The following is a 12,413-nucleotide window of genomic DNA, read 5'->3' as shown; positions in this document are numbered from 1 at the left end:
CCCCCCCACCCTGCCAAATTCAACAAGGATGAAGGGCGTCTGCTAAACAAATGGACTGCTCTATCTTTAATCCATAGACAGGACATCTAGGACCTGTTCTCAGTTTTAACAGCACATCTGCAGAGAGCCAGCACCCTGATCCTGTAATACCCCTCCCTCTGTGTGTTGACTGTGTCTCGTTATGCACTTGCATGCTTCTGGTGTGGAGTCGAGGCTCGCTTGGTGCACACCTCCCATTCTGTTTTGGGCTTGTGTTTGTGGCCTACTGCTGCCATCAGGGGATTTAACAGGCCCACACAGCATGGAAAATGGCAGTTATTTTTGTTATAGAAACTACGTATTTGTTACCTAGTGTGTGATACTTGAGGGTTAAAAAGTCAAAAGGTTTTTTATTTTTTTGTTTTGAAAAGTCTATCCTTGGTCTTATTTTTATCACCCTCTTTGCCCTCTTGTTTTTTCCTTTGCATTGTGAAGTGGGCATGCTTGTCAAAAAGACAAATGCTCTCTATTAATATGCTTATAACCTCATAAATAGTTGTGTATAAAATAAACTGTTATAACTTCTTTTTTAATAAAACATTCAATGTGTATTAAAGGTCTTTGTCTGAGGCTGATGATTCTAATAGGTTTCCCCCAGTGGGCTGTAACTTGATGTAGGATTTGTCATATCCTCACGACTTGACTGCAGAAAACTTGAACAATATATATATATTGCATGCGTCTAAACACATCCAAAGTACATTTTCATCAACATTGCCGTGACCCTGAGTTTTTATTCATGCATCAAGGTTGCTTTCAAAGATATATGTTGACATTTCAATGCTTAATGCCTGTGAACTTTTTTCTAAATCTCCCTTAACTTTCTCTCAGTGCGCTGGATTCCAGCTGTGTTGGATATCCTGATGTCCTCTGAACATGTTTAAGGTGAACAATATGATCACACTGATTGTTATGTTCACTTTCAGACTCTATCCCTGCAATAAATGTGAAAACTAATAATATTTAAATAGTTGTTTGGCCAATTTAGTTGTATTTCAACATAGTTTGCTTTACAACTGTCCCATAATGTACATAATGTTTAGGATTTTTATGTATAGGGAAAATTCCTCAGGCCACCAACACAATAGTTATATTCAATTGGTTTCCACAGTTTTAATCCCTATTATTTAATGCATGTAACATGTAATTTATATAATCTGTGTTCCACAGAAAACTGGCCTGTATCAGCAGCACTTCCACAAGGTGTCAGTGTGGGACTACACTTGTCCGTGACTCCACTGTTCCCACTGTAAGGGCCACTGCTTGGCATGATTCTCTGTGAAACTTGAGAAAAAGGTTAGTGCCCCCAGTAATTCCAGTCTAAAATGGGGGTGATAACTGATTTTAGCCATCCCAACACACAGCACCGGCTTCTCAGTTTTCCTTCAAAGCCGAAATTAAAATGGTGTTTTGAGTAGTTATTTGATCCGTTACATTGAGTGCCCGGTGTCTCAACCTGTCAGAGTGCTGGTTGGGTTAATATAGCGTTGCATAAGTCTTGTATACTGCAGTGATCTGTTCCAAATCTGCTAAGCAACTGAGCTTCTGACTGGGGTTTTATTTTGAAGGGGACATTGGACTATGTGAGATTAACCTTTCTGTGAGGGCTGTCTCCGTCACATGCAATGATGGGTGCCGTTTCACAAGTGAGCCAGATGAGGGTGCAGTCTCATCCATCCTCAACCCTCTGCTGAAACCCCCTCTGTATAATCACAGCAGGGGGGATAAATGCTGTGACATAAGGCTGTTTAATCCCCTCTCCTATGAAAAATGTATTCTGTCACTCAGCAATCTGCTCTCTCTTCCTGTTTGTCTTTATTTCTGGAGCAGTGCTGAGACGTGAAATTACACCCCAGATTGTTATTTCTCAGATGTTTTGTTGTCTGTCTTGCCCATATTACATTTTTCTCTCTGTCATGTATATTTAAAAAAAAAAAAGGGTGGACAAAATACAAAGAACACCATCAAATTTGATGCAGTTTCTACAATAGCCGTGTTGTTGGATTTGGGTTTGATCTTTCTTGCCATTGTGTTGTCTTTTTAGATTATTTTTTTAGCTTTATTTTTGCCAGGACAGAAGGAGAGAGAGAAGGGGAATGATCTGCAACAAAGGCCATTGTGGTGTCTTTTGAGGCTGGAGTTAAAAGTTGGATTGAATTGCTTTACAGTAGGCTACATTATAAGGTTAGGCCTACTGTGTGCTCTTCCCTTATCCCTTCCCTTCCTCTGCTCTGTACGTCCCTCCCGGGCCACAAGCTTCAACCTGACCGAGCAGAGCCCTAGCCTGGAGGGTCTTCGTCCCGAGCAGGAATGTCAGTCAGGTGATCGATACGTGTCATGTGTAGCCTACTCCAGCAGACGTAGAAAAGACAGAAAAAAAAGAACTGAAAGCAGCAGAGGATGAGGTGTCTATGTGTGTCTATATGAGGAATTGTAGTCCCTAGTTTAACTCAAGCTTTAAAAAAACGGTATGGTTCCAATGATTCTGACAATGCTGGTTTAAAACCCTCGTCTTACAAATTCCACACCCCAGTTTGAAATGCAGAATTTGAAGTCTGAAGTAAGTATTTAGTTCTTGATATACTGCCAGACACCTGCAACAGCAATTTTGCATTCTGGTGAGTTTTCTGTTTTATAAAAAAAAAACTCTGAGGAGGCACAAGTCAGAGCAGTAGAAGTATGTGAAAGCAGTAGCTGGGACATCCTAACTGTCCCCTGATTGAGGACTATTGTTTGCAGCATAACTCTTTTAGCTGTTAAAAGCCAACGCTCTGTTTTCACCATTCTCCTGCATCAAAAAAGAGGAGAAGGGTGATGAAGAGAGTGAGGAGAGGACGAGGCTATCGGTCTAGTCTCCATAGTCCTGACCTCCAGAAGTCCAGCAACCTGAGATCCTCAATGAAATATTTAAAGCTTCTGTTTTATCCGCAGTGCGTTGGTCAAGACACACTGTGGGCCTCGATGACGTAATGCCAGCTGTCTGATTGGTCCTCACTTTGGAGGGGGGTCAGGTGACCTGTGCCGCTGTGGCCTTTTAAGGCATTACGATGCCCCGAGGCTCCACATTAGGCTCATGGGCTCATCTTTGTTGGCCCCGGTATTTTTCTGATTTTGTTTCTTCTCGTGCTTTCTCCCCTGCTAATGCCATTCGTTGCTCTTCTCTCAAAAGTCCCTGCTGCTGGTGGGCTGAGAGCCCATCAAACCAATCTGGGTGAACCATCACCACATGCAAGCTGTGTGTTGGGTTTCTCAAGCTGCGGCTGCTTGACAGGCAGAGGGCTCTCTCAGGTTACAAGCTCTGTTTCACCGGCACAGTGGGGGGTGGATGAGGAGGCGGTGCAGCAGCAGCAAGCAATACAGTGATCCCTGGGTCTTTACTAATAGATGACCCTCTGATTAACATGATGCCCCCATCCACTCCCCTGCTGCAACAGGAGCGGACAGCAGGAAGCCAGCGCTGCTGGTTGCACTGGTGTAGTAGACCCTGCAGAAGTGGGGAAAGTGTTATGCAAAGAAAGAGCCATTTTCAACATAAAAAACATTAATACGAGAGACAAAAATATTGGCCTGTTTTTTAAATCAGTTTGGCTATGACATGTTTTTTTTTTTTTTAATGCAAGTCTTCCCTACAAAATACAGCCAGTTGTCAGATGTGTTGTCAGATGTGTATTATTGTTCCATTATTGTGTCTTTATTTCAAGACCTTCTTTTTACCGTCATGTAGCCTAATTGTAACTATTTTCCTGGGAAGCCTAGTGATAATGCACGTGCTGCTGATGACAGTAAATCCCCTGTTCAGTAACCATCTGCAGAAGTAACGCCAGTTGGAGCTAAAATGTAATTTCATATCAGGAGAGAATTAGCATTTACCTCCACATAAATGAGTAATCATCATTCATATCCTGTTTGATTAGATATTATTGAAATTGGCCTGCCATTCGATTTTTTTATCCATTAGGGCTATGCTCGTTTGTGTAGAGTACTGATGGAATTATATTATTCACCACGTCCTTATAAAACTCTGTGAAATAACAGATTTTTTTTAAATATTAATTTCAGCTGTCTTTGAGGAGTTATGATGAAATATGATCTCTCTCCATTTATTTTTTCGGATAACTCCCTTGCGTCCTCAATAAAGTGATCCCTAGCGTTGCTATTTAGTTTTTCTTTTGGAGCAGCAGACTAAATCTTGCCGCATTATTATTTCATCCAGCTTTCTATCATATGGCCTGGATCCCTTCACGCGAGAGGCGCAGCGTCCATATGATCCCTCCGCTGGCACCTGTCTCATGGCTCCGGCACGACAGTTCAGAATCAAATGAGTGTTTTAAATATTCATCAAGAGCTACTCATCTCCTATACACGCCGGCCTCTCGCACAGATGATCCGCAGCTCCGGTTTCAGCTTTTCCAGGTGGAAACCACGTCAAGGCTCGGAGAGGGTGCAGGCTTCCTCCGGCGAGTCACCGCGGATTGATTTCACTGTCGCTATCCACACTGAAAGGAGTGTAACCAAACCCAGCCCCATCACCTCTAAATATTAGACGAGTTGTGTCCACCTAGTTATCTGTCTAATTATCAACATCAGGTAAATGGACAGACTGGCCATCGGAGAAGAGCTCGCCCTCATATATTAGGCACCCAGAAGTGAACAAGGGACATAGGCCTACCTCGGGCTCCCACTTCAGCAGGGGCCCCTCTGATGCGGTCCAGCTTTGCACAATCCTGGGGATGAGGAGCAGCACCGAGGCCCCTGAAGGCCAAGAAGAGCCGCCGCTGCCCATTAGGACACCAGGCCAACATCAGGCCAACAGCAGGTTGTATGATTTTGACTGGAAGGGTTTTAGTGAATGGCAGCAATAGCCATAGTAGGCTAGTTGATAACCAAATACGAAAACATGGCAACAACAAAATATTCCTATTTTGCAAAGGTATTTTTCATGCTTTCCTCGGGTAGGAAATGTTATGCATTCTGCACGGAGTAACCACTAGTGCAGGCTTTAAATGCAGTATTTGATAATCATTAGCCATCTGGACGTGGTCATTTGATCCTGCAGCATCTCGACCTAACAACTGCAGCCTCAACCGCATCAGCCGACTAAAACTAATCCCGGGATGGGGGGCTGGGAAGCTGCGCCAAATACTCTGTTTGATGTATGTGCGGTTTAATAGGACTATCTGAAAATGTAACGGCAAGCCATGCTGTAGTGCTGTAGACAGTTTAATGTTGGAGCCTGCTTGTTCTCTCCCTCTATAGCAGAATTCAGAGGCCTATTAAGGATATGACTCTTATAGAAATTTAAATGGTTGGTTAACGTGTAATTTAGATAGCTTTCTCCAACAGTAGGCTATGTCTAGTGACAGCGTTGTGGTCTGCAGGTGCTGCTAATGTAAACTATTGCCCTAAGGCCTGCAGGCCTCCTGACTGCTGCCTGGAAAGGCCTTTTAAAATTAAAACACGGATCAGGCCTCTGAAAGACATTGTAAAATGTAAATTGCAGCAGTTAATGTCTAAAATATAAAATAAATACAACAGGGATCACTCGAATCTACCGAGCAATTACATTTGCATGTAAAAATTATGGGAATAGCAAATTAAATGCCAAGCTGTGAAAATGTAAGATTTTTAAATGCTATCTTTTTATCTGTAGGCCTAGGTCTAATTTAAAAGTGCAATGCATCTTTTATTCTAATTTTTAAGTATGCATAGAGGCTCGGGTTGGGACATTCTAAACAGGGGGTTGGTCCAAATTACTCGTCAGCAAATCGTTTAATCCGGAGAAACTGCAGCAACACCACCACTGTTAAGGTCTTCTGGCCTCCAGTGAGATGCACCTTCAAGATAAGCCTAGACTTGAGGCCATGAATGCAACAGAACAGGAGGGCACATGCAGTTTGGATTATTGCTTTGATGCTTAAAAACGTGTCTTTTCTTTTCTGGACTCACTGCCTGAATCTGGTTGAGGGAGACAAACGTCGACTGTTCTGAACACAGGTACACACCGGTACTATTTATACCCGTAGGCCTACTGCATCTGTGTCACATTTAAAAAGACATGTTCTCAGTCGGGACATTATTTGAAATAAAAACATGTCAGATAATGTATCAGCAACAGCAGCTGTAGTCCATTTTAAAGGCTTAAAATGCATCCTATTAAACCAGTTGCATATTAAAAGGGCTGTTGTGTTACTCCCATAACCAGCTATAGCTCTTTTGTGTGTCTGCGCCTTTAAAAAGGTGCACGTCCGGAGCACCTTTTTTCTGCCAGTGTGCAGTTTGTGCGCGCAGGTAAAAGGGAGGGAGGAGGATGAGTTGAGAGAGAGAGAGAGAGAGAGAGAGAGAGAGAGAGAGAGAGAGAGAGAGAGAGAGAGAGAGAGAGAGAGAGAGAGACAAGCTCAGAGCAGGGCTCAAATTGACATTTGATACTCAGGAAGTTCAGAACTCCGCTTGGATTTCTTTTGTTTCATTGTGATTCTGCAGTCCTGCTGCGGGCAACACGGACCGGAGCCTTGTGTTGCCTCTACACGACTTCAATAGTGGAACTCTTTCAATGATATAATAGGTTAAGGACTAAAATGTCTGATGGGTTCGACTTCAGTGCAGTTTGTAGCTTCAGGTGTGACGCACAACGATGTACACGGAGGAAGGTATGGACTACATTTTATATTTTACACTTTTACCCCAGTGAGACTATTCAGTGATAGGGTTTATGGCTTAGAAACAACTTGGGGACAGCCACGCGTGAAAAAAAAGCAGCGCGATGAAATTTCATAAAAGTTGCCTATCCGTTTTCATTCTAAAAGTAAGAAAATGTCGTTGTGATTAACACTCGATGCTATAGCTCATTCATCCTAGAAATGTCCCACAGTGTTATAGTTTCTGGGATTTAGCTCATTTAAAACCATGAAAACAACTTGAATGAAAAATGTAATGCTGTGTTTTTTTTGTGCATCATTCAGCCTTGGTGCAGAAATAGTCCGAACAGGTTGAAATTGGTCTTGTTACAATGAAAAAGAAAATAAATACAGTGCTACGAAATTAAATTGTCCGCCATACCTTTATATCAAACGACCTTGTAGCTATTTTATTTAATATTGTTCCCGATGAAGCCGGAGGTTGTTGGTACGACTAAATCACATTACACCTGCTTCTCCAACTGCAACAAATACTGGAGAGAACCAAGGTTTAAATCCAATGGTTTAATAGCTTACTAAATGTGGTATTTCATACATTTTTACGCACAACGACAGAGGACTGTCACAACGGTAGGCCTGTCCTTTATGTAGAATAAACAATATTATAAGGCTGGAAAACACAGTAAACATATTTTACATAGGCGAAGTAAGATGGTAACTGCAATTAAACTGTAAATTCTTAGAATAAGAATAATAACACAGGCAAAAGTAACATTAAACAATCTGCAAATACGCATTAGATTCTGAGTGTCTGTAAAGGATTTTCATCTTGTTCGAAAGGCCTATTTCTGTTTAAACCGAGCGTAGAGCCAAGTAGGCTGCTCCAGGTTGCATGACTGATGGAGAATTTGAGTCCTGCTGCAGGATTTAGGGGAGCGATAAATCCTCCTGAAATAACCGTGAAGTTGAGGACTTGTAGACTCCCGATTCAGACAAATGCGATTAACTGAAGGGGCTTTGGAGCTTCTCTGAGGCTAAAATAACGATGGCAGAGACTAAAGGCAGCCCGGCCCATGCGATGGTAACATTACAGTCGAATAAAGCGTGTTAGTAAATTCACATGCTGCTTCATAATGAGTAAAAAATGTTGTCAACATCACTGTAGATGTATGACGTGTCTGCCATCGTTAGTAGGTAGGCTACTATCTTTTTAATCTTTCTTTTATTTTTTAAATCTTTAATCCTACTGATATGTTCTGACATGGAATGACATTTTTTCCAATTTCCCTTTGTAAATGTGTTATATTATTACTATTGTTCATTAAGGAGAGCTTATGAACTCTTGAGAGCGTGTATAGAAGCTACAGAATTATTAAAAATGTGCAAACCATAATAATAACATTTTTTTCTCATTGTATATTTCCGTTTTTAAATCATCCTCATTAAAAAGGGTGGCTCTTTTTATGTAGGCTAATGCAGATGTATTGTGAATTTAGTAACAGCTGGCCTTGATGATACATCAAAGCAAGATGACTATATGTCCTCTGGTGACCAGATAACTATCATAACAAAATTCATTTTTACAGAAGGATAAAAAAGAAAATAGGTTATTGACAAACACTTTGACATTATATTGATATAATCTTTTAGAATGAGTAAATAAAAATCAATTTAGTAACATGTTTTTGTGGTATGCAACACATTTAGTTGCTGTGCTACTGCAATGGTTCATAGAGACTCTTACATATTTCAAAATCTCATGAAGCTCCATTATGAACTAATTAAGGTATATGGGAAAACAAGACAGGGGCACACCTTTTAAAGGACGCAGGTTCTCTTCGACTCTGCTTTTTAGTGCTATTGATTTCTCCAGGAAATGGCAATGGGAGTCTTGCTCAGGGAGCCATTTGGGCGTCTGAGGAATCACTTAGTATATAGTTTGATCGCCGGAATCAATGGGAGCTCCGTGCACTGCAGGGCCCAGGGTGAGCAAGGTAATGGCTGAAGCAAGGGTGGGGCGTCTGAGGGTGGTTAGCCTTTCCGATTTGGATTATCTGCAGCGCAGAGATGCTTTTGACAACCCATCCAAGGACGGGAGGTGGACAGCAGGTTATCACTCAGCAGCAGTAGTGTCCATAATAATTTGTGTGGACTTCAAATTCATACTCAGCTGTTTATTTTGATCTGAATTGAAAGAGAAAGTGGCTTTAGATGATTTGCTGCAATGCCCACGTCTGGGTTGGATGGCAGCCATTTTCTGGGACGTGTGCTTTACGTAGATGAGAGAGAAAACACAACTGCTTGCTGTAAGTCCTTAAGACATCAAGCCAAATCACAACCCAGTTTTGATGGACCTTATATAGTTACCAGGTTAGACATCCAAAACGATTAGCAGGTTGTTAATTTGACTTATAGGGAGATTTTTATTTTAAAAAGCTTGGTATAGATTAAACATAGACCTGCAAAGATCAAAATGGCCTTACACTAACTTGAGGTGGTAGTATTTCTCCGTCGTGCAGCTACGAAGAACATTGATAGGGCAATGTTACAACGCTAATCTAGGGAGCAAATTAAGAGGTCAAGTTTAGGGTGTCACACTTTGGACAAATTGGGGGTGTAGGGGGAGGGCAGAGCCGTCTTGTAAAGAGATTACCTATAAACCATAAGGGCACAACCTTAAGTTGTCTTACAATGTTTGTTTCCCCATTGCACCTTAACAAAATAGTAGCTGTTAATGTAGAATCATTTACATGTACATTATTAGTTGCGTCCAGTGTTTGCCCATAAATCATATTTGAAATACTGTATGTGATTATTCCTGTTTTGTCATTTTTTCACTGAGAACAATTGCAAAGCGAAGAGAAAAATTAAACAGCCTCACTGTTTGAATTATAAAAAATTCTGCTAGATAGCAAGTGTGGTGGTCTGATGCAGGGTGTACAATGATCTTCTAAAATCCCCTCTTGGGTCATAAGCGCCTAATTTATAGTAATTGTTAACATGCAATAGCAGAACAGTCACCGCTGTCAATCTTAACTCCCCTTTCTTAGAAATCTAAGGACGGCAGTGCAAGTGATTAGCAGTGAGCCATTAGATGAGGATGTTTTCTCCCCCTAGGATTGACTGGACTTATATTTAGTTGCCCACATTGAGACACAGCCTTTGACCTGTTACTCAACGCGTGGTTCAATCCACTGCAGTGCAGCGCATCTTGAGTTAAGCTGCGTCACTGCAACACTGTGGACATATTGAAGGATGTGGATGCTCCTCTTCCTGTTTCACATCCCTTGATCTCATACCTTTGTCCCTCCTTTTCCCACTTTCTCTTACCAGGCTGTTGTTTCTGCTCTCCTCGTGAGGGTCGGGTGGTCTAGTTTGCATATAGCTTTGCTTCTCTGGGCTGACTATCCTCAAAGGCTGACTGGCTGGCCCAGGTGTTGGAGTGATATTGACTCCTGTTCTGTGTATGGCACTGGTAGAATTCACTGTGAGAGCTCACTATCAGTGAATTACCATAGGGCCATAAACAGAGCAGAGAAAGAACCACTTGATGATGTCCGTCCACAGCGGCTTACTGTCTGTGGCTCTCCTCTCCTGTGCTTGTGGGTGGGGTGAATGTGATGTAATCACTGGTGCGGTTTCATGAGCTGAGTTGCGCACGTCTCGCTGGGTACTGCGACATCTCTCTGTCCTGATGTGCCTCTATAACAACAGCTGCTTGCATTTGGATGCAGCCACTTCTCTTCTTTGCCCATTTTGGCACTAGCACATTTTTGCTTCTGTATATATACTTTGAGCAATTATGTGTAGTGCCAATATAGGACGAGACAGACTTCCATCGCTTTTGCATAATCGTGAATGTAAACTTCTCTGTATTCACACATATTTTGGTGTCTCAGTTAAAAATGCTCATTACTGATCTCTGAATTCTCCTTACTGTCCTCTGTTAGCCATTTTCTCCTTTCAGTTGTCCTTTCATGTAATTTGGTATTCATTATCTGACTATGTAAAGAAACTTCAGTGGATGTGGACCCAGATTTTGTAGACATGTTATCAGCAGAAGAGAGCCAAAAATTTCATAAAACCCATTTTCCTGTCCCATCTTTTCATTAAAGGTAACTCCTCTTGCAAAATAATTCAGATGCCATCTCATCTGAGCGATTTTCTTGTATCAATCTGAATTACTCTACATCCCAAGAATCCATGTTTTGGGCGCACGTGGGTCTGAAGAGGCCCAGCGACTCTCTGGTGGTGTTTGGCAATGGTAGAACTCACACTGGTGAGGTAGATGGATCCGGTGGTTCTAGACTTGCCAACTACTGCTTGAGAGTGTCCACCAGCTAAAGAAACAACACAGAAACAAAACCAGCCTTCTGGTCCTAAGTAGACAGACATCTCAAGGACATGTAAGTGAGTGAGTGGCTGATGGTGGTGAAGGGTGGGGTAAGACTCTGTTCCTCCCCTGCACACCCCGGCCTCAAAGCTCCAGTGACTCTTTGAAGGACAGTCTGCATTGCGGTCGAGCATAATGTACTGTACCAGACCTGGGTCAAGCACTGACTGAGGAATCCAGGTAAAAACCATGAGCCGTTTGCCTTTTTGAATCTACCAAAGAAGAGATGAAGAAGGAAACATATGGACATATATGTGGAGATATATGGAAGCAAAGGATTTTTAAGCTTTGAGACTTCTACTCAAAAATAACGTCAAGATAAGTTTTTCATATTTAGTAAATTTTGCGTAAATTTGATATTTACGAGGAACTGTATGTTTGTAAAATCTAAAAAATAGGCTAGTGTTCAAGCGTTTGACGCTGAAATAAGTACTCAGTTGAAGGTGTAATATGTAACTTTTCCGCATTAAAATATCTAAAAACAACTAGACCGTTGTTGTATATTTTGTTAAGTTGTGTACTTACATTATCCTAAATGTTTCCAACAGTTGAAATCTGTAATTTTATTAAAGGTAACAGTCCATATATATGTTATATTTGGTGTATGTCCCTTTGCTCGTCCGCCATTGTTGTGGTTGTCTGCCATAAATTGACCACTGTATTTATCCAGTTTTAAGCCACCATTTTACGATACGCTTTAGATCTTGGCCATACAGTATCTTTTTGGCTTTTGGACTGTTGATCAGATAACAAACACTAATCTGACTGATCACCTTGGACACTAGGAAGTTGTGACTGGCATTTGACACCAAGACAATTTTTCCTGATTCAGACTAGAAAAACATATGTATTATTAGAAAATATTGATGGTACTCATAAGTTGCATCCTCACATGCTTTTAATTGAAGAAATACTTCATGCCCATAATGTTACAATGATAATGGATCCTTTTCTTCAACAGTCAGTTGTCTTCAGGTTTGCCAAGCACAGTTAGAGCAAGTAAGTGCAGCCCTCCAGCACGAGGGACTCACTGGTCAACTTCACGTATAGAGGTTTGCTATTCTGCCTTCAGCCAGCCATCAGGGGATCCCTCTCTTGTCTCCGTGGCATAATTGGCAAACTGTGCGGTGTCATCTTACCCTTCTCTTTCAATGCAGCCTTTTCTCCCTCCCCTCCATGGAAAGGGTGGTGAGCGAGAAAGTCTTTCTCAGATGTTGGTTTGGTTTGCTATAACAGTCTTTTGACAATATGGCTTGAAAAGCTGCTACATACTGAGCTCCATATATCTGGGTCAGGGTCTGCTAATGTAGGTGGCACAGGGATCTGGGGATTAAAACCTCTTTATC

The sequence above is a fragment of the Etheostoma cragini genome, chromosome 23, assembly GCF_013103735.1.
Source record: "Etheostoma cragini isolate CJK2018 chromosome 23, CSU_Ecrag_1.0, whole genome shotgun sequence".
In the NCBI taxonomy this organism is placed as follows: domain Eukaryota; kingdom Metazoa; phylum Chordata; class Actinopteri; order Perciformes; family Percidae; genus Etheostoma; species Etheostoma cragini.
The sequence above is the reverse complement of the archived record's forward strand: the minus strand, read 5'-3'. Positions refer to the sequence as shown.